The sequence below is a fragment of the Odocoileus virginianus genome, chromosome 26 (genome assembly GCF_023699985.2).
Source record: "Odocoileus virginianus isolate 20LAN1187 ecotype Illinois chromosome 26, Ovbor_1.2, whole genome shotgun sequence".
Taxonomy (NCBI): domain Eukaryota; kingdom Metazoa; phylum Chordata; class Mammalia; order Artiodactyla; family Cervidae; genus Odocoileus; species Odocoileus virginianus.
In genome coordinates this window covers 8,215,374-8,235,635 of record NC_069699.1, presented here as the reverse complement: position 1 = coordinate 8,235,635, position 20,262 = coordinate 8,215,374, and the positions used below count along the sequence as shown (strand labels likewise).

The 20,262-nt window shown below is 40.6% G+C and overlaps 1 protein-coding gene across 4 annotated transcripts in view; it reads right to left on the bottom strand.

Annotated features, from left to right (window-relative positions):
• The window catches only part of STAC (SH3 and cysteine rich domain), a 354,063-nt gene that overhangs the window by 132,529 nt on the left and 201,272 nt on the right, over nucleotides 1–20,262 (bottom strand). The window lies entirely within an intron of this gene.

Below are 20,262 nucleotides of genomic sequence, written 5' to 3'. Positions count from 1 at the left end.
GCTCTTTCTATGGGTATCTTTTCTACATTTCTTTATCTAGGGGCACACTAGTCCAAGTATCATCAGGTCAAGAGTTCTTTCTATGTGCAGTCTTTTCTTTCGGCATTATTAAAACTTCACTAACCAGCACTTCAATTCAATTATTCTAGTAGTCATGTCCTTGGACCATAAAAAAGTTGAACACCAAAGAATTGATGCTTTTCAACTGTGGTGTTGGAGAAGACTCTTGAGAGTCCCCTGGACTGCAAGGAGGTCAAACCAGTCAGTCCTAAAGGAAATCAACCCTGAATACTCACTGGGAGGATTGATGCTGAAGATGAAGCTCCAATACTTTATGTGAAGAACTGACTCACTGGACAAGACCCTGATGCTGGGAAAGATTGAATGCAGGAGGAGAAGGGGATGACAGAAGATGAGATGGTTGGATGGCATCACCGACTCAATGGACATGAGTTTGAGCCAGCTCCAGGAGTTGGTGATGGACAGGGAAGCTTGGTGTGCTGCGGTCCATGGGGTCCCAAAGAGTCAGACACAACTGAGTGCCTGAACTGAACTGAACCAGCATCTGTCACTCTTGTTTAAAAGGTTCTAGACAGGGACATAGAATAGTGATTGCTATTAACATAAAGTCAAAGTTAACTGCTATGGCATGGTGTAAAAACATGACAAACCTGTTCACTGATGTTCACCCCTGTCTCCTTTTGGTCAAAGTGAGACCGTTGGTGAGATGTTCTTTACTTTTTTACTTGCATCCTTCCTGTACTATGATTCTATTCTTGTTTCCTGTTCACCTACCCACAACTACCTACTTCATTAACTGTCTAGTTGAAATTTTAAAAAATCCCATAAGTGTCATCACAAAGACATTGCCATGGGAGTATCACATGTGCCCAATTTCCTATTAATATAACTACACTAAAGTGCCATTCAAGTTCTTTAGACTCTCTCTCTGTGGGTGTCTAAAGTATCTTATTCATTCACTCAACACATAAATTAAATATCAGCATTGCTAAAATTATAGACACAATGACTAATGCCCAGAGGAAGATTCATAAAATAGCATAAATTCAAAAAGGAGACATACTTCTAAAACTAAAATGCTTACAAGTATTTGGCCTTGTAATTTCTACTTTAAAATCCTCAGAAGCTGGAAATTTTAGAATTTATCTTTTGTTTATAATTTACCTTTGGTTGATCTCTCTTATGAGATTGAGAGATTGTCCTATTAAATCCATCAGACTTTTTGAACTTATTAATTTGAAAAAGATATATGTGGTACTTTTATAGCAATAGAATATATTAAAATGATGCATTAAGTATGAACTCTCTTAATATTGCTATAATTAGCAATTATTTTATGCTTCAAACAAGTGTTAGCTTCTATATAGTCTTTGTTTCCAAATTCACTCCAAATTCTGCAATCCAGGGTCTATGAATTCCATTTTAAAATTTAAGAAATTGAGATTTAGTGAGTGACTTGAAACACTGACTTGTTTGAAACACTTGAAACACTGACTGATCTGACTTGATCTCAGAATTGATATCAAAGAGTAATTCAGTTTTTCTTTATGAACTGGAATAAAGAAAACTACCACCTGTTTATTAATGGGTCATATTTTGTTTTCTTGGGTATATTTTTTAGGTCCTTACCTCCTTACTTTCTTTCCCTTTCCTTTCTTCTCTTCCCTCCTTCTCTTCCTAAATGCATATAAGATACATGGCAAGGATGGCAATTATAAATAAAAATAATAATTACAAACACTCATGTACAAGTGATCCAGCTTAAAAACAGCACTATCAACACCTTCACTGACTCTCTCTCAACCTACTGCTATGGCTTCCTGGGGAGTTTCTGAAGACAAGTTAATGGAGAAGGAAAATGCTAGTATCTTAATCTGTTTGCACTGCTGTAACAAAATAAATACCACAGCTGAGTAGCTTTTAAACAATAGACATTTACTTCTCACAGTTCTGGAGTCTGGCTTCAGAGAGGGCTATGACTGAATTGACATTACCCAATGATGATATGGCAGTTTTTGTGATCTCATGAATCCCCTATGTTAGAGTTCCAAACTCTTCTACACAAGAGAAAATCTGGGTGGACTTAGGCAAAAGGGGTGAGTTCATGGCTATGTCAGTCTATTTTACCTTTGCCTCTCAAAAACCACTTCCCCCCTGTCTCTTATACTTTCCACCCTGCTCTCTGCTCAAGGAGGCTGATGTGTCTGGAATTTATCAGTGATCTATCATCTAGGATTGCACATAAAATACATGACGCATTTGAATTTCAGATAAATAACAAAATTTTAGTATGTCCTACAAAGTATTTAGGATATATGAAAAATTCATTTGTTGTTAATCAGAAATTGGAATCTACCTATATGTACGACACTTCTAATTTGCTTAATTGGGTAACCCTACTTCTATCCTCTTTGGTTTTTGGCTGAGATCCTCCCCTGGGGAACGTCAACAGGAGACTGACTGATGGGAGTCCAAAATACATACTTTCCTGCCTCCCTCTGTGTGAGTTCCTTCACTGAAGCCCACTGCTCCTTGTAAAGAGACTTTTTCCATGGGACTCTCCTACCAGGCTCCAGGGACCAGTTCTTCCCCTTGATCCTGAGAGATGGAGACAGCTCACTGGTGTTCCTGGTTTTGTGTTACTGTACTATCCCTGTGATCACCCCAAATCTCATCATAGCTTTGTAAATAGTCTCTTTGTAAATTCAGTTCAGTTCAGTTCAGTCACTCAGTCGTGTCCGACTCTGCGACCCCATGAATCGCAGCACCCAGGCCTCCCTGTCTGTCACCAACTCCCAGAGTTTATTCAAACTCATGTCCATCGAGTCGGTGATGCCATCCAGCCATCTCATCCTCTGTTGTCCCCTTCTCCTCCTGCCCCCAACCCCTCCCAGCATCAGGGTCTTTTCCAATGAGTCTACTCTTTGCATGAGGTGGCCAAAGTATCAGAGTTTCAGCTTCAGCATCAGTCCTTCCAATGAACAGCCAGGACTGATCTCCTTTAGGATAGACTGGCTGGATCTCCTTGCAGTCCAAGGGACTCTCAAGAGTCTGCTCCAACACCACAGTTCAAAAGCATCAATTCTTCGGTGCTCAGCTTTCTTCACAGTCCAACTCTCACATCCATACATGACCACTGGAAAAACCATAGCCTTGACTAGACGGACCTTTGTTGGCAAAGTAATGTCTCTGCATTTTAATATGCTATCTAGGTTGGTCATTAACTTTTCTTTGTAAATTAACCCTCCTTAAATTATCTTACTGAAAGAGCACCAACTAGACTTAAGTCAAGGTATTTCCAAAAAATTGATTCTGTTGCATAATGAAACATAAATAGAATTTAATCTTACAATTTCTTGTTTAGTCCAATACCTTGCTTTCCCTTTGGATCTATTGGAGTCCTTGATGTGTTTAGCCAGAGGGTGCGTCTCCATCCTCACGGAACTTACAATCTAATAGAGACATCGAATGGGAAGGAAACCAACTTCGGTTCATCTCCAAAGGAAGGTAACTTTTCCAGTGAGGCTCAGAAAGGTTAATAGGAAATTTAAAGCATATTTTCCGAAGATTCACCACCAGAGCATGCCAGAACCCTAGTTCTCATGAGATTCACTTTCTAGGCACCATTCTAGCCATGATCTATTGAGTGCATACTATAAACCAAGTATTGTTCTTAGCACTTTTCACATATTTACTAATTTAGTCCTCTCTAAACTCTGTGATGCAGGTACAGATATGAAAACTATCTTCCAGCTAAAAAATTTAAGCAGAGAATGGTAATTCTCCCAAGTAGTTTCACAGGCAGGATAAGTGGTGGGGCCAGGGTTTGTGTCCATTTAGATAGGCTCCAGAGCTCACATGCCCACCCATCATGCCTCAGGGTCATGTCTTGCTCTAAATGAGGGCTGCTCTTAATTCTTGTGTGCCAACTGCAAAAAAGCACCTGAGATAAGGCAACTGATATGGAGCAGTAGTCTGCCTGGTGTTGCGCAAAGGGTCTGTCTTTTGTGCAATGAGATGCTGAGCAAGCCCATTATGGTTGTTCCTGGAGTCTGTCTGCATAGAGGATGGGTGGTCTCTGGTTCACAGAGAGCAGCAGCAGCTGAGGACCTTTCAGAGGAGTTGGTTGGCCTGTTGCCTCCAACTCTCCCAGCAAGAACTCACCCTCCAAGCTTATTCTTCAGAAATTGGCTACAGTGAATCTTCTTACCTCCCTTCAACTCCTAAAAGTCACCATGTTAGGGGAACTTTGAATTTTTCTCTGAACCTCAATTACTCCCATTTGAACATAGAGAGAGCATTTTCTTTCTAACGATATGAGACCATCCAATTAAGGAAGGTAGTTAGAACAGAGAGAAGGGGAAGGGTGTAAGAGAGAGAGATGTAGAAACACATTAAATTATTAGTATTTTGTTTTCAGATAGCGTAGTTGTCTACTTGAAAAGCATAGGGAGCTAACTTAAAGACTATTAAAACTCAGAAGATAAACAAGGTCCTACTGTATAGCACAGGGAACTATATTCAAAAGCCTTTAATAGACCATAATGGAAAAGACTATGAAAAAGAATATGTATGTGTGTGTGTGTGTGTGTGTGTGTGGGTGGGTGGGTGTGTATCTGAATCACTTTGCTGTACATCAGAAACTAACACAACACTGTAAATCAGCTACAATTAAAAAAATGGTGTTGGGAAAGGTGAACAGATTCTGAGCCACCAGGGAAGCCCCTTGTAACTCTGGCGGGGGGATCACAATTCTCTTTTAATGTGCATGGGATGGGTAGTCACCTGCAGGATGTGCTGCCACTGTCACTAACAAGGAGGCTGAAAGAGCAACACATCAAAGCACAAAGATCCCCAAGGCTGAATCCTCAAACTGATCCTCAAACTGAATGCATGCTCTACCCTGGTCATTCTAAGCAGTATCAAGGAGCCTGAATCTGACACCTTCTTTCCTGGCTGCCCGCGCGGTCGTGGGGGTCAGTGGCATTGTGTGTGAGCGCCTAAGTCCTGTCTGTAAAGAACAGGGTCTTAGTGTGGATCCACAGAGTGACCCCTTTGTGTGGCACGACTCTATCGACAGGTCTGACTTCTGGTGTACAGCATGTAAATAAATGGAGTTAGAACACACTCATTCACCAAACACAAAAATAAACTCAATATGGCTTAAAGGCATAAACAGAAGGCATGACCATGAAACTCCTAGAAAACATTATAGGCAAAACATTCTCTGACATAGTTTGTACCAGTGTTTTCTTAGGTCAGTCTCCTAAGTCAATAGAAATAAAAGTAAAAATTAACAAATGGGACCTAATCAAATTTACAAGCTTTTGCACAGCAAGTGAAAGTGAAAGCGAAAGTCGCTCAGTCGTGTCCAACTCTTTGCAACCCCATGGACTGTACAGACCATGGAATTCTCTAGGTCAGAATACTAGAGGGAGTAGTCTTTCCCTTCTCCAGGGGATCTTCCCAATCCAGAGATAGAACCCAGGTCTCCTGCACTGCAGGCAGACTCTTTACCAGCTGAGCCACAAGGGAACCCCTTTGCACAGCAAAGGAAACTATAAACAAAACAAAAAGACAACTTACAGAATGGGAGAAAATACTTGCAAATGATGCAACTGACAAAGGGTTGATTTACAAAGTATACAAATAGCTCATATAACTTGACAACAACAACAAAACAAACAACCCAATTGAAGATTAGGCAGAAGACCTAAATAGACACTTCTCCAAAGAAGAAATACAAGGGCTAATAGGCACATGAAAAGATGCTCAACATAGCTAATTATTACAGAAATGCAAATCAAAAACCATAATGAGGTATTATCTCACAGAGGTCAGAATGGCCACCAATAAAAATCTACAAATAAATGCTGGAAAGAGTGGGGTAAAAAGGAACCTGCTTATACTGTTGGTGGGAATGTTAGTTGGTGTAGCCACTATGGAAAACAGTATGGAGGTTCCTCAGAAAACTAAAAGTAGAGCTACCATATGATCCAGCAAGTGGGCATATATCCAGACAAAACACTGATTCAAAAAGATCCATGCACCCCTATGTTCATAGAAGCACCATTCACAATAGCCAAGACATGGAAACAACCTAAATGTCCATCAATAAATGAATGGATAAAGGAGATGTGGTACATATATGAATGGAGTGCTACTCAGTCATAAAAAAGAATGAAATAATGGCATTTGCAGCAACATGGATAGGCCTAGAGATGATCATACTAAGTGAAATAAGTCAGAAAAAGACAAATACCAATATCACTTATATGTGGAATCCAAACTATGACACAAACGAACCTACCTATGAAACAGAAACAGAATCATGGTTATAGAGAACAGACTGGTATTGCCCAGAGGGAGGGGGTTGGGGCAGAGATGGAGTGGGAGGTTGGGATTAGCAGATGTGAGCTTTTATATACAGAATGGGTAAATAACAAGGTCCTAATGTATAGTACGGAGGACTATATTCAATATCTTTTAGTAAAATGTAGTAGAAAAGAACATAAAAAAGAATATACATAGTGGGCCTAGTGGTAAGGAATCTGCCTACAATGCAGGAGACCCGCATACATACAGAAATAACACCAAAAAGTCCATATATATGTGTTAGTATACTGTAATGGTCTTTATCTTTCTGGCTCACTTCACTCTGTATAATGGGCTCCAGTTTCATCCATCTCATTAGAACTGATTCAAATGAATTCTTTTTAATGGCTGAGTAATATGTACCACAGCTTCCTCATCCATTCGTCTGCTGATGGGCATCTGGGTTGCTTCCATGTCCTGGCTATTATAAACAGTGCTGTGATGAACATCGGGGTGCACGTGTCTCTTTCAGATCTGGTTTCCTTGGTGTGTATGCCCAGAAGCGGGATTGCTGGGTCATATGGCAGTTCTATTTCCAGCTTTTTAAGAAATCTCCACACTGTTTTCCATAAGAGAATAGCATTGAAACATGTATATTATCTAGGGTGAAACAGATCACCAGCCCAGGTTGGGTACATGAGACAAGTGCTGGGGCCTGGTGCACTGAGAAGACCCAGAGGGATCGGGTGGAGAGGGAGGTGGGAGGGGGGACTGGGATGGGGAATACATGTAAATCCATGGCTAATTCATTTCAATGTATAACAAAAACTACTGTAATGATGTAAAGTAATTAGCCTCCAACTAATAAAAATAAATGGAAAAAAAAAAAAAAGAAATAACACCAAAAATTACTACATGCCTGACACACACACTAGGCACTTAGTCTATAACTGCTGAAGCAGTAAACAGAGGACAAAAGTAGAGGTTTTAATAAGTGGTGAGAGGCATCTTGTTTCTGAATGGGAAGACATATTATCAAATAGATGGTGTCACCAACATAATTACCAATTTTATTTCCTGTAGTCCAATATTTGCAATGTTTGAACTCGGACAAGTCAATGAACTCTCCTGAGTTTTCATTTCCTTGTCTTTACAATTTAAATCATCTCATGTTGTTGTCAAAACGACTAAATAATAAAATTGCCTTTGAAAGCTCTATTTATAATGTGACTAATTATACGTACGTTCTTTGGTAAGAGAAGTCAGATCTGTTTGTGGAGTAGTGAAACACAAACGGGTCACTCTGTGGATCCACACTAAGATCCTGTTCTTTACTGCCAGGACTTAGGCACTCACACACAATGCCACTGAGCCCTACGACCGTGTGGGCAGCCAGGAAAAAAGGTGTCAGGTTCAGGCTCCTTGATACTGTTTAGAATGACAGGGTAGAGCATCATTCAGTTTGAGGATCAGTTTGAGGATTCAGCCTCGAGGATCTTTGTGCTTTGATGTGTTGCTCTTTCAGCCTCCTTGTTGGTGACAGTGGCAGAACATCCTGCAGGTGACTACCCATCCCATGCACATTAAAAGAGAATTGTGATCCCTGCCCCCAAGAGTTACAAGGGGCTTCCCTGGTGGCTCAGAATCTGCCAGCAATGCTGGAGACCAGGATTTGATCTCTGGGTTGGGAAAATCCCCTGGAGAAGGGAATGGCAACCCACTCCAGTATTCTTGCCTGGAAAATCCTATGGACAGAGGAGTCTTGGTGGGTCCATGGGGTCACAAAGAGTCGGACATGACTGATCAACTAACACTTTCACTTTCTTTTGGAGCTACTGGGTTTAGTAGAAAGCATAGAGGAATATGACATTACAGGCAGATATTTTTAACTTTTTAACATAGGGAAAAAAGTGGGCAGAAGAGTTTGAGAGTCCTGTACAGAGAATCCAACTGGAGTTTACATGGCTCCTAAACTGTGCTACCCACCCACCCACCTCTAACGTCCATCCTAATTCCTGCTTCAAGATTTGAGGTCACTGGGGAGATCACTTCCTTGGAGTTGGTTGTGAAAAAAGCAGCCACCCCTGAAAAGAAATGGAGCACATCAAATGCGGGACTGTTCCAAATTAGTCTTGAAGCTGGGAGCTGATAATGTAAATTACCTTGGTAGGACCACCTAACGGGAGCTTTCTTTGGAAAGTCTATTTTTAACTCAGAGGCCAAGAGCAACAAAGACCCAGCAAGAAGACTGCTCCTGCCTGACACATGACGGAACGCACACACCCTGGAGTGGGCTTCCCATCCCCTTCCTCCAGCACCACACTGGGAAGGAGGAAGGTACAGCCTAAGGATTAAGGATGCCAGGAAAGGCTGCACAGCCTCAGTTTCTGGCATGGTTGTGAGGATCCCAATTTTTCTCCATTTTAGGGGCGCAATTCTGTATTTTAAGGGATTGGAGAGTGGTAGGGAACTTCTCAGCTGAAGCACTGTCTAAACACAGCATGCCATCCCAGGACGTGATCGGCACGGCGGTTGCCCCTTTCTGCACCTCAGCAGCTTTCCTCACTAGCAGGTGAAGGATGATTCTGTCTTTGCATATTTGTGCTTTTCCAGCCCCTTCACCCTTCCCATGACAACCTCTCCTCCCACCCTCTATCCCCCTAAAAGTTAAACAAAGAAAAACCTGTGAAGGGAAACAATACAGGACACCATCTTTTGCCTGAACTATTAAAATCAGCTCCCAGATGGTTTTTCTTTTTCCTGTCCTGCTCATTCTTCTGAAAAAGTGCTGAAGGGATATTTCCAAAACAAGCTGACTGTGAACCCCTTGTAAGTCTATAAGCTCCTCCAAGGAAGTAATCATCTTTGTGTCCTTGGCTCTGGACTTAGTGCCTGGCACATGGTAGATGCTGAACCAATGTTTGCTTAATTGGGACAGAACTGAAGGTCTGTCATTCATTAACATGAATGACCAAGCTTTCTCCTCAACCCGAATGGAGGTCTTGTGTGGCTCCCCACTTCCACCAAATTCCCACAGGCTGCATGACCTCACAGCTAGTCCATAAAACACATTGTTCTACAAGTGATTCCCTGGCAAGAAACTGGAATTACCTAACAAGGCATTAGTGGAAACACTCAAGTTGGAAAACCTTTGAGTCCTGTGTTATAGCCTTCCACTAACCCATGGGAGGTGTTCTGCTGAACAACACATATGTCAAAGGTGTGCCTTAAAGGCTGTTCTTCTAAATCACTAATATTAGACATTCTATGACAAACAAAGCAGTAATTTCACATATTTCAATATAATATTTATTGAGAGCCCACTAAATGCTGAGGCTTTAAGAGATATAGAGGGAGAATAGGCTGACCCAGGTTCTGACTTCATGGACTTGAAAAGTCTCACATATAACACGTGCCCTGAACTTTGTGACACTGGACCATCAGGTGCTCCAGGAGTACATAATGGAAGGCAAGCAGGCAGGATCTGCTACCTTGCCAAAATCTACATTCTCCTCTTATTCCTGGGAATACAGCAGGACGAGACTACCCCATCTCTCTTGCAGTCAGGCATGGCCCCGTGACTGATGATGGAATGTGCCAAGATGTGGTGTGTGCTGATGTTCAGTTTGGCCCATAAAACCACCCATATACACTCCTCTGTGCTCTTACCCTGATCCAGCTGCCTGGGCTGGAGGTCATCATGGTGATCTTGGAAGCCACGTGTTGAAGGAGTTGTTAACTACACCAGCCTGTGTACTTGAATGATCCTGCCTTGCATGGCTACATGAGTGAGACACACAGTTCTACTGGGTTTGAGCCCATTTTTGTGCTGAAGTTCATTTGTTATAGCAGCTGGATTTACCCTAATAATACAAGAGACTATTTAGTTTAAGTCAGAAGAGGCCTGGTGGAAGTAATATTTGAGTTGGGACCTGAAAGGTGAACTAAGGTTATCTGGGCCATGCCTGAAGGGGAAAGTTAGAAGGCTGCAGCACTGTGTCTGTGAAGGTGCTGATGAAGTATCTGGGGAGTGGAAGGGAGTTCTATAAAGTTGGGAAGCAGGTGGCCTGAAATACACTCAAAGAGGAAGGCTGAGGCCAGATTCCATAGGGTCTTTCAGTGGCATTAAGGATTTTCAATGATATTAAGGGTCTTCTGCGGGAAGAGCAGGAACCCTCGAAGGAGTTGAACCAGAGAAGTAACCTATTGCTCAGCTACATGTAAGCATTTTGTGGAAACATACATGTAACACTGTCCCCTCGGTGGCCCTGGTCCCTGATACTTGCCCTTGCATATAGTTTCCTAACTCTGAGAACGATCGTGATGTGAAAATGAAACACAGTCAAATTACTTTCTCCTCCTTCACCAGTTCCTCCTCTCTTCTGCCTTGCAGCTTGAGATTTGTGAAATTTTAAAGCAAAGGAATAAGGAGTTACTTCCTCAGACAGACAGAGGAGCAAGTCTAAGAAGGCAGAAGTGTTTCTGCCTTTCTTTGGTGTTTCTGCATTCGCAATTTTCGTTGTCTTAGTCGTCTTCCTAGAGTATACTTCCTCCACTTCTGGTGTCTAGTATAGGAACATAGTATTTAGTCTTTCAATGATTTAATAAAAAAAATTTGGAGAGGGCCTACTCTGTGCCAAGAACTATCTTAGCCTCTAGAATTGATGTAACAGTGAATGGAGGAGGCAAAATTCACGTTTTGTGAATTTTACATTTTAGGGTATGATATGGACAATAAAAAATATCATGCTATCATGCCAGTCAGTATAAATATTGTGGGAAAAAAAAACAGGGAAGCAACCAAAGAGGGGCTGCTATTCTACTAATATATAGATTTGCCAGGGAAGGGTTTTATTTAGAAATAACATTTGACTCAAGACCTGAGTGAAATGAGAAAGTAAGCCATGGCAATATCTAGGGGAAGAATCATAGAGAAAGAGGGAGAAGCAAAGGTGAAATTCCCTGGATGGGAGTGTCTGGCATACATGAAGTTCATGAGTGTGTCAGGGAAAGAGATAGTCAAAGAGATCCCTAACTGAACCATTCTTATTTCAGGCAACACTGCATCTCACTGAGGACCAACATCAGAGGCTTAACGCTGCAGGACAGCGTTAAAGGGGGACAGACTTCACTGATATAATCCAGTCAGTCACTAGACAAATAAAAAATCAAATAATAATAATAAGTCCAAGAAAGGGAGTACCTATGTCCAGCCACGTTGTTATAATATTTTATCTGAAATATCTAGTTACCAGCAAAATTTATAAGGAATGCAAAGAAATAGGAAAATAGGATCCATATATCATAAAAATGCAGGCAATGGAAACTGCTTCTAAAAGAGACCAGATATAAAAAAAATTCTCTATGGGGAAAGGCGAGGGTGGGATGATCTGAGAGGACAGCATCGAAACATGTATATTATCAAGTGTGAAACAGATCGCCAGTCCAGGTTGGATTCGTGAGACAAGTGCTCGGGGCTGGTGCACTGGTATGACCCAGAGGGATGGGGTGGGGGGGGAGGTGGGAGGGGGGTTCAGGGTGGGGAACACATGTAAATCCATGGCTGATTCATGTCAATGTATGGCAAAAACCACTACAATATTGTAAAGTAATTAGCCTCCAACTAATAAAAATAAATGAAAAAAAAATTTCAAAATAGCCATTATAAACATGTTAAAGAACTAAAGAAAAGAATATTTAAAGGAGTAAAAGAAAGTATGATGATAATGTTCCACCAAATAGGAAATATCAATAATGGGACAGAAATCATATTAAAGGGCAAAGTGAAGCTTCTTAAATTGGAAAGTAGGGTAAGCGAAATAAAAAATTCACTTGAGGGACACAACAATAGATTTCAACTGTCAGAAGAAAGAACTAGCAGACTTGAGGATAGAGCAATAGAAATTATGTAATCTGAAGAAGAGAAAAAAATAATAAAAACAGACAGAGCCTCAGAGAAACACTAGTGCATTAAGTGTGCTAACAATATATGATAATACCAGAAATAGAGAAGTTAAAGACAGTAGAGAAAATACTGATGAAATAATGGGGATGAAAACATCCTAAATTTATGGAAAAACACCAACTTAAACATCTAGGAAGCTCAACAAACTTAAAGTAGAATAAATGTGCAAAGAGACACAAATAGACATACCACAGCAAAAATGCTGAAAGCCAAAGACAAGAAAAGATCTGGAAAAGCATCAGGAGAAAAATGATTCATTATTAACAAGGGAACCCAATGAGATTAACATCTGACTTCTCAGAAATAATAGAGATCAAAAGGCAGTGGAATAACAGTATTCAAAGTGCTGGAGGAAAAAAACTTGTCAATCAAGAACCCTAGGAGTGATGTCACCAACATTTAATGACATATGTTGTTCCTAATCTCACTCCTCCTCACAATAAGAACAACTAACAACTATTCAAGAACATTTTCACCACTGAGAGAATCATAGAATGTGGAGGTGAGGCTGAAGCACTGCCCTGCACTGCAGAGACTAAGATAGACAGCATTAGAAGGGTAAGAGAAGTGGTTATCTGTGGGCTGGATGTCTAACACTGAATTGAAGCACATCTCCAGTGAGAAGCTCATGTAGCCAAGTAGTTGTTTATAAGAAGGAAAGACTAAACTAAACAGTCTTTCTGAAATGTATTACTTTCCAGTCAGGTAGACCTGAAAAGTACTATGAATAAGCTGCAGGGAGCAGGCTGGGGGCTGCTCTGCTCTTTAATTTCAGTTGCTTTGTGGTCTAGACTGCAAAACAGATTGCTGGAAGGCATCTGTAATGCATTTCCCATGGCCCTTGCTGGGACTCTAGGAGAGAAAACTGACACTTTTCAGAACACTGCTTTCTGGTAGGTACTGGGCTAAATTCATGACTCCAATTTAAAAGAGACGGAAACTGAGATTGAGAATGTTCAAATGGTACACCCAAGGACAGACAGCTAAGAAAACCAAAGGCAAGGTTTATACCAAGGTCCAAGTTCAGTTCAGTTCAGTCGCTCAGTCGTGTCCGACTCTCTGTGACCCCATGAATCGCAGCACGCCAGGCCTCCCTGTCCATCACAAACAACCAGGGTTTATTCAAACTCATGTCCATCGAGTCGGTGATGCCATCCAGCCATCTCATCCTCTGTTGTCCCCTTCTCCTCCTGCCCCCAATCCCTCCCAGCATCAGGGTCTTTTCCAACGAGTCAACTCTTCAGATGAGGTGGCCAAAGTACTGGAGTTTCAGCTTCAGCATCAGTCCTTCCAATGAACACCCAGGACTGATCTCCTTTAGGATGGACTGGTTGGATCTTATTGCAGTCCAAGGAACTCTCAAGAGTCTTCTCCAACACCACAGTTCAAAAGCATCAATTCTTCAGTGCTCAGCTTTCTTCACAGTCCAATTCTCATATCCATACATGACCACTGGAAAAACCATAGCCTTGACTAGACGGACCTTTGTTGGCAAAGTAATGTCTCTGCTTTTTAATATGCTATCTAGGTTAGTCATAACTTTCCTTCCAAGGAGTAAGCGTCTTTTAATTTCATGGCTGCAGTCACCATCTGCAGTGATTATGGTGCCCCCCAAAAATAAAGTCTGACACTGTTTCCACTGTTTCCCCATCTATTTCCCATGCAGTGATGGGACTGGATGCCATGATCTTAGTTTTCTGAATGTTAAACTTTAAGCCAACTTTTTCACTCTCCTCTTTCACTTTCATCAAGAGGCTCTTTGGTTCTTCACTTTCTGCCATAAGGGTGGTGTCATCTGCATATCTGAGGTTATTGATATTTCTCCCAGCAATCTTGCTTCTAGCTTGTGCTTCTTCCAGCCCAGCATTTCTCATGATGTACTCTGCATATAAGTTAAATAAGCAGGGTGACAATATACAGCCTCAATGTACTCCTTTTCCTATTTGGAACCAGTCTGTTGTTCCACGTCCAGTTCTAACTGTTGCTTCCTTACCTGCATACAGGTTTCTCAAGAGGCAGGTCAGGTGGTCTGGTATTCCTATCTCCTTCAGAATTTTCCACAGTTTATTGTGATCCACACAGTCGAAGGCTTTGGCGTAGCCAATAAAACAGAAATAGATGTTTTTCTGGAACTCTCTTGCTTTTTCGATGATCCAGCGGATATTGGCAATTTGATCTCTGGTTCCTCTGCCTTTTCTAAAACAAGCTTGAACATCTGGAAGTTCTCAGTTCACGTATTGCTGAAGCCTGGCCTGGAGAATTTTGAGCATTACTTTACTAGCGTGTGAGATGAGTGCAATTGTGCAGTAGTTTGAGCATTCTTTGGGATTGCCTTTCTTAGGGATTGAAATGAAAACTGATCTTTTCCAGTCCTGTGGCCACTGCTGAGTTTTCCAAATTTGCTGGCATATTGAGTGCAGCACTTTCACAGCATCATCTTTCATGATTTGAAATAGCTCAACTGGAATTTCATCACATCCACTAGCTTTGTTCATAGTGATGCTTTCTAAGGCCCACTTGACTTCACATTCTGGGATGTGTGGTTCTACGTGAGTTATCACACCATTGTGATTATCTGGGTCGTGAAGATCTTTTTTGTAAAGTTCTGTGTATTCTTGCCACCTCTTCTTAATATCTTCTGCTTCTGTTAGGTCCATACCATTTTTGTCCTTTATTGAGTGCATTTTTGCATGAAATATTCCCTTGGTATCTCTAATTTTCTTGAAGAGATCTCTAGTCTTTCCCATTCTGTTGAATGGAGTAGCCATCATAGTCAACAGAAGAGTCCAAAATGCAGTACTTGGATGCAATCTCAAAAACAACAGAATGATCTCTGTTCGTTTCCAAGGCAAACCATTCAGTATCATGGTAATCCAAGCCTATGCCCCAACCAGTAACGCTGAAGAAGCTGAAGTTGGACGGTTCTATGAAGACCTACAAGACCTTTTAGAACTAACACCCAAAAAAGATGTCCTTTTCATTATAGGGGGCTGGAATGCAAAAGTAGGAAGTCAAGAAACACCTGGAGTAACAGGCAAATTTGGCCTTGGAGTACGGAATGAAGCAGGGCAAAGGCTAATAGAGTTTTGCAAAAAGAACGCATTGGTCATAGCAAACACCCTCTTCCAACAACACAAGAGAAGACTCTACACATGGACATCACCAGATGGTCAACACCGAAATCAGATTGATTATATTCTTTTCAGCAGAAGATGGAGAAGCTCTATACAGTCAGCAAAAACAAGACCAGGAGCTGACTGTGGCTCAGATCATGAACTCCTTATTGCCAAGGTCCAAAGCCCCCTGATATTTCTACTAAACCATAGTCTTCTTTTATAGGTTAAGTAAAGTTAAGCAAACCAAGCTTATTTCTCCAAATCTGTCCCCAGATGTCTGTTCTATAGAGGAACTATATTTTCTCAGGCAAAACCCATTGTATGAAAATACTGAACATAAAACAGAGGTTGGCAAATTCTTTTATAAAGGGCGAAACAGTAAATGTTTTAGGTTTTGTGAAGCTTACCATCTCTTATCCTAACTACTCACTCTGCTGCTATACTGTGAAGGCTGCCTTATTGCAGATAATACGTAAACAAACAGGTGTGACTATAATCCAGTGAAACTTAAGGACACTGAAATTTGAATTTCATATAATTTTCACTTGTCATGGTATTATTTCTTTCCATGCCTCTCAACTATTAAAAAAGCTTTTCTTAACTCCTGGACTGTACAAAAACAGGATGAAGGATTTGGTTTGGTGTGCAGGCCATAGTTTGTATAGTAAGTCCCCTATATATGAACAAGTTCTGTTCTGAGAGTGAATTCATGAGTCCAACTTGTTCTAAGTCCAACAAAGTTAGCCTAGGTACCTAAGTAACACTATCGGCTATAAAGTACTGTAATAGATTTGTAATATTTCTCACACAAATAATACATAAAAACAAAAAATAAAGAAAACATTTTTAATCTTCCAGTAAAAAGTGAAAGTGAAATTCGCTCAGTCGTGTCTGACTCTTTGTGACCCCAAGGACTATATAGTTCATGGAATCTCCAGGCCAGAATACTGGAGTGGGTAGCCTTTCCCTTCTCCAGGGGATCTTCCCAACCCAGGGATCGAAGCTAGGTCTCCCACATTGCAGGTGAATTCTTTACCAGCTAAGCCACAAGGGAAACCCAAGAATACTGGAGTGGGTAGGCGATCCCTTCTCCAGTGGATCTTCCCAACCCAAGAATCAAACCAGGGTCTCCTGCATTGCAGGCAGATTCTTTACCAACTTAGCTGTCAGGGAAGCCACAATCTTGTGGTATGGTACCTTGGAAAGTACAGTGATACAGTAAACAGCTGGCATACAGGTGCTGGCATCCAGTGAACAGGAAAGAGGAGTTACTGACTCCTGGAGGAGGAGGGAGAGGAGGTGGGAGAAGGTGGAGCTGGAGGATCATCAGCAACAGGAGACACAGGGCAAGCTGCTGCAAAGATTCTATTCTATTGCACTCTAAGCAGTGCTGTACACTGAAGCACAACCACTTGTAGAGGAGTTGTGCACGTGACAATGTCCACCAGACGCGGGAACTAACTTATGTGATTGGACATGTGAACCAATGTTCACACCTTTAAAGTTTGCAACTTGAAGGTTTGTAAGTAGGGAACTTACTACACACACACACACACACACACACACACACACATACACACACTGCTTGATGGTACTCTGATCATTAAATTTCTTGAATCCAGAGGATCTTTCTCATGCTGAATTTCACTTTTAATGCAACACACAATGCCAAAATAGCAGTGTTTCAGAATATGTAGAGGAGGTGCAGAACATGATAGCAACAGTAGGAAACAAATGACAAGCAACAAGAATAAAAATGAGATGTGCTGAACTTCTAGAACACAGTTGGTTATGCACAGGTAATGTATTTATCAATTTGTTGAAGCAATCCCAGGTTTCTGTGTTTAATTTAAAACAGTCTCAAATAAGATTTTACAGAATTAATTTTTAGAGCAATCATTCAATCAAAGATTGAATAGAGACTCTTGCTAAATGAATATAAGAGAAAAAGGCCTTTAATGGGATTCAATTATTTTGCTGTTTGGATAGTAACTTTGGAGTAGACTTCATGGTTAAAGGAAAAAAAGAGAAAAAAAAAAAGGAATGAGTTTTACAAATGATTGAGTGACAAGGGTTGTCTCTGGTTGGGAAACCATTTCTCATATTTCATGTTCAAAGAATTGAATTAATGAAAATAACACCTAGCATTTGTGTAATATTTCATTCTTTACAAAAGAGCTTCCCCATATGGCATCTTATTTAATTCATGTATTGATAAATGATTTGTCGAAGTAGGTGTTTCACTAGCTTAATAATGGAAACTGAGGTTTGTAAAATTTAAGCGATTTTCAAGTTCACTTAAGAACTTGTGTTTCGAACTGGAACTCAAATATTTTCTGATTCTTAGTTGACTGTCCTCTGGGATATTGCTAGTACTGCATGAAAAAGAAAGTTCTATAACCAAACTATTTGAAAAATGCTGAGATAAACTGATGTCTGCTTTAGGACTCCCCAGAACCTTTCATTAACTAACATCAAATGCAAATTCCCAAAAGGAGAATATAGGAGGTGGTGTTTCCCAAATTTATTTAGTTCTAGAATCCTTTCTAGAAACAGTGATCAAGCCCCTGTGTTTCATGTGGCCCTGAATAAGAATTAAGATTGGGCAAATTACCTAAACCTCTCTACATCCCTGTGTCCTTGTCTCTAAATGGAGGGATAATGATAGCTTTTCCACAGGGTGGTTGTGAGAGTTCAAAGAGTTGATGCACTTGGAGCAGTGTCTGCGATATGTAATTGCTTAATTACAAGTAATTGCTGAATTACACATGATTGTTTGATAAGCCACATATACATCTGGCACACACATCGGCAAATCCAATCTCTTTAAAGATGAAGAGCAATTCAGGGAAGTGAAATGATTCTCTCAAGGTCACGAGGCCAGCAAGAGAGAGGTGCAATACAGACAAGTCTTCTAAACCCAAGGGCACAGTTTTATTTATCAAAACAAGAAAAATGAAACCATGTATCCATTTTGATATTCAGGTTCGAATGAAAACTGGAAGATCATGGTCCTTACCTAGATTTTTTTAAAAAGAGATAAAATAAACATCTGAATATTTGGCGAGAGAGGGATGTCTGGCTGGTATTTTTGCTCACTTTCTGTCTGAGGGATGCAGTTTCCTCTTTGATGAGATTGATTTGTAACTCCCTGCACTGCTAAACCACTGATCTCAATTTAACTATACAACTTGGGAGAGCTGGAGCTGTGCCATTTTCCCAGAAAATGATTAAGACCAACTCTAAGAATATTGTGAACTTTATCAGGAAAATCAATTCCTCTAACAAGGAAGTGAATCACTATTGATTTTTTTTCCTCTCTAATTGGACTCTGAGCCCCGATAGCTTTTCATAAGTAGTGGCAGCTTGCTTTCAGCAAAATGCGTTTTTCACTCAGCAGTGGAGCATAGCATGCTCTCCAACACCTGTGACATTCTTTTTCTTTCTCCAATTTGTATTCCAACTTGAAGGTGAACATGGAAGCCTTCAGACACCTGCTATTCACAGCAACATGATGTTCATGAGACTTTTGTTGCCCTAAATGGACAATTTCTGTGTTCCTGTAATATGTAGATACATGGGGGTGGTGGAAAGGGCTTGGTACAGAGCAGATGATGCACAATGAGAAAATGGCTAAGATGTAACTAAGGTGACTGGTGAAGCAGCAAGCCATACACTCCCAATCCAAGATGCCTACATGAATGTGCCCCATAATTTACAATATTTGAATTATTTGAAGTACTAAAAGGAAAGTTTCCAAATTATTTTTATCAGGTGGACACACATTTTTTAAAAACTCTGTCAAAGATAGCACAATAGAAACAAAAAACTACAGACAAAATTTAGTTATAAATATCCATGCAGATGTCTTAAAGTACAGCATACTTGCTGTGCCTGATGCTTAGGAGATGTAGTAATGGACAAACTGCAGTGCCTGTCCTCAAGTAGTCTAAATTTAGACTGGGGTTTCAAACCAGAAAAATGATTTTACTACACAATCATGGAAGATAAGGACAATCACAGATGACCCATATATTGCTAGGAAGGCTCAAAGGAAAGCATTTGGTAATACTTGGCTTGGACATATGAGTGACAATTTGGAAGAGCTGCTCTTTGAGTTGAGCGGTGAAGAAAATCATGGCTAAAAGGTCTCAGTTCTGCCCTTGTTCTGCCAAGTTCAAATCCCAAGTCTGGTACTTCATTATTTTATGCTGCTTAACTGATGTATCTTTAGACGTGGGCTCATCTCTAGAATCTGGGTACCTTGAATAATACAGGGACATAGTAGGTTATTCTTGTTGGAACAGATCACTTTCCTCAGATAACTGTAATAGATAGCAAACATGACCACAATTCTTTGTAGCATCTCCCATTAAGAAGTGGAATCTGAGACTTCCCTGGCTGTCCAGTGGCTAAGACTCTGTGTTCCCAATGCAGGGGGCCCTAGTTCAATCCTTGGTCAGGAAACTAGATTTCACATGCCACAACTAATACCTGGAGCATCACAAAAAATTTTTTTTTAAATTAAATATTATAAAAGAAGCAAAATTTGCTTCCTTGTTCCTTGAATCTGGGTTGGCTTTTCCATTGACTTTGATTAACAATGTGATGAAAATGGCAGTGTATCAGTTTCATGCCTGGTCTTCAAGAGGTCTTATATTTCCACTTACTGTTCTTTTCTTCTTTTTTTGTGTTTTGTTTTGCTAACATTTGTATTTATTTTCTAATAGGATTATAGAGCTGGAAAGGGTCTTGGAGATCTCGTCCTCACTCTTTTTAAAAAATGTTATACTGGAGTATAGTTGATTTACAATGTGGTGTTTGTGTCAGGTGTCCTGCGACTTG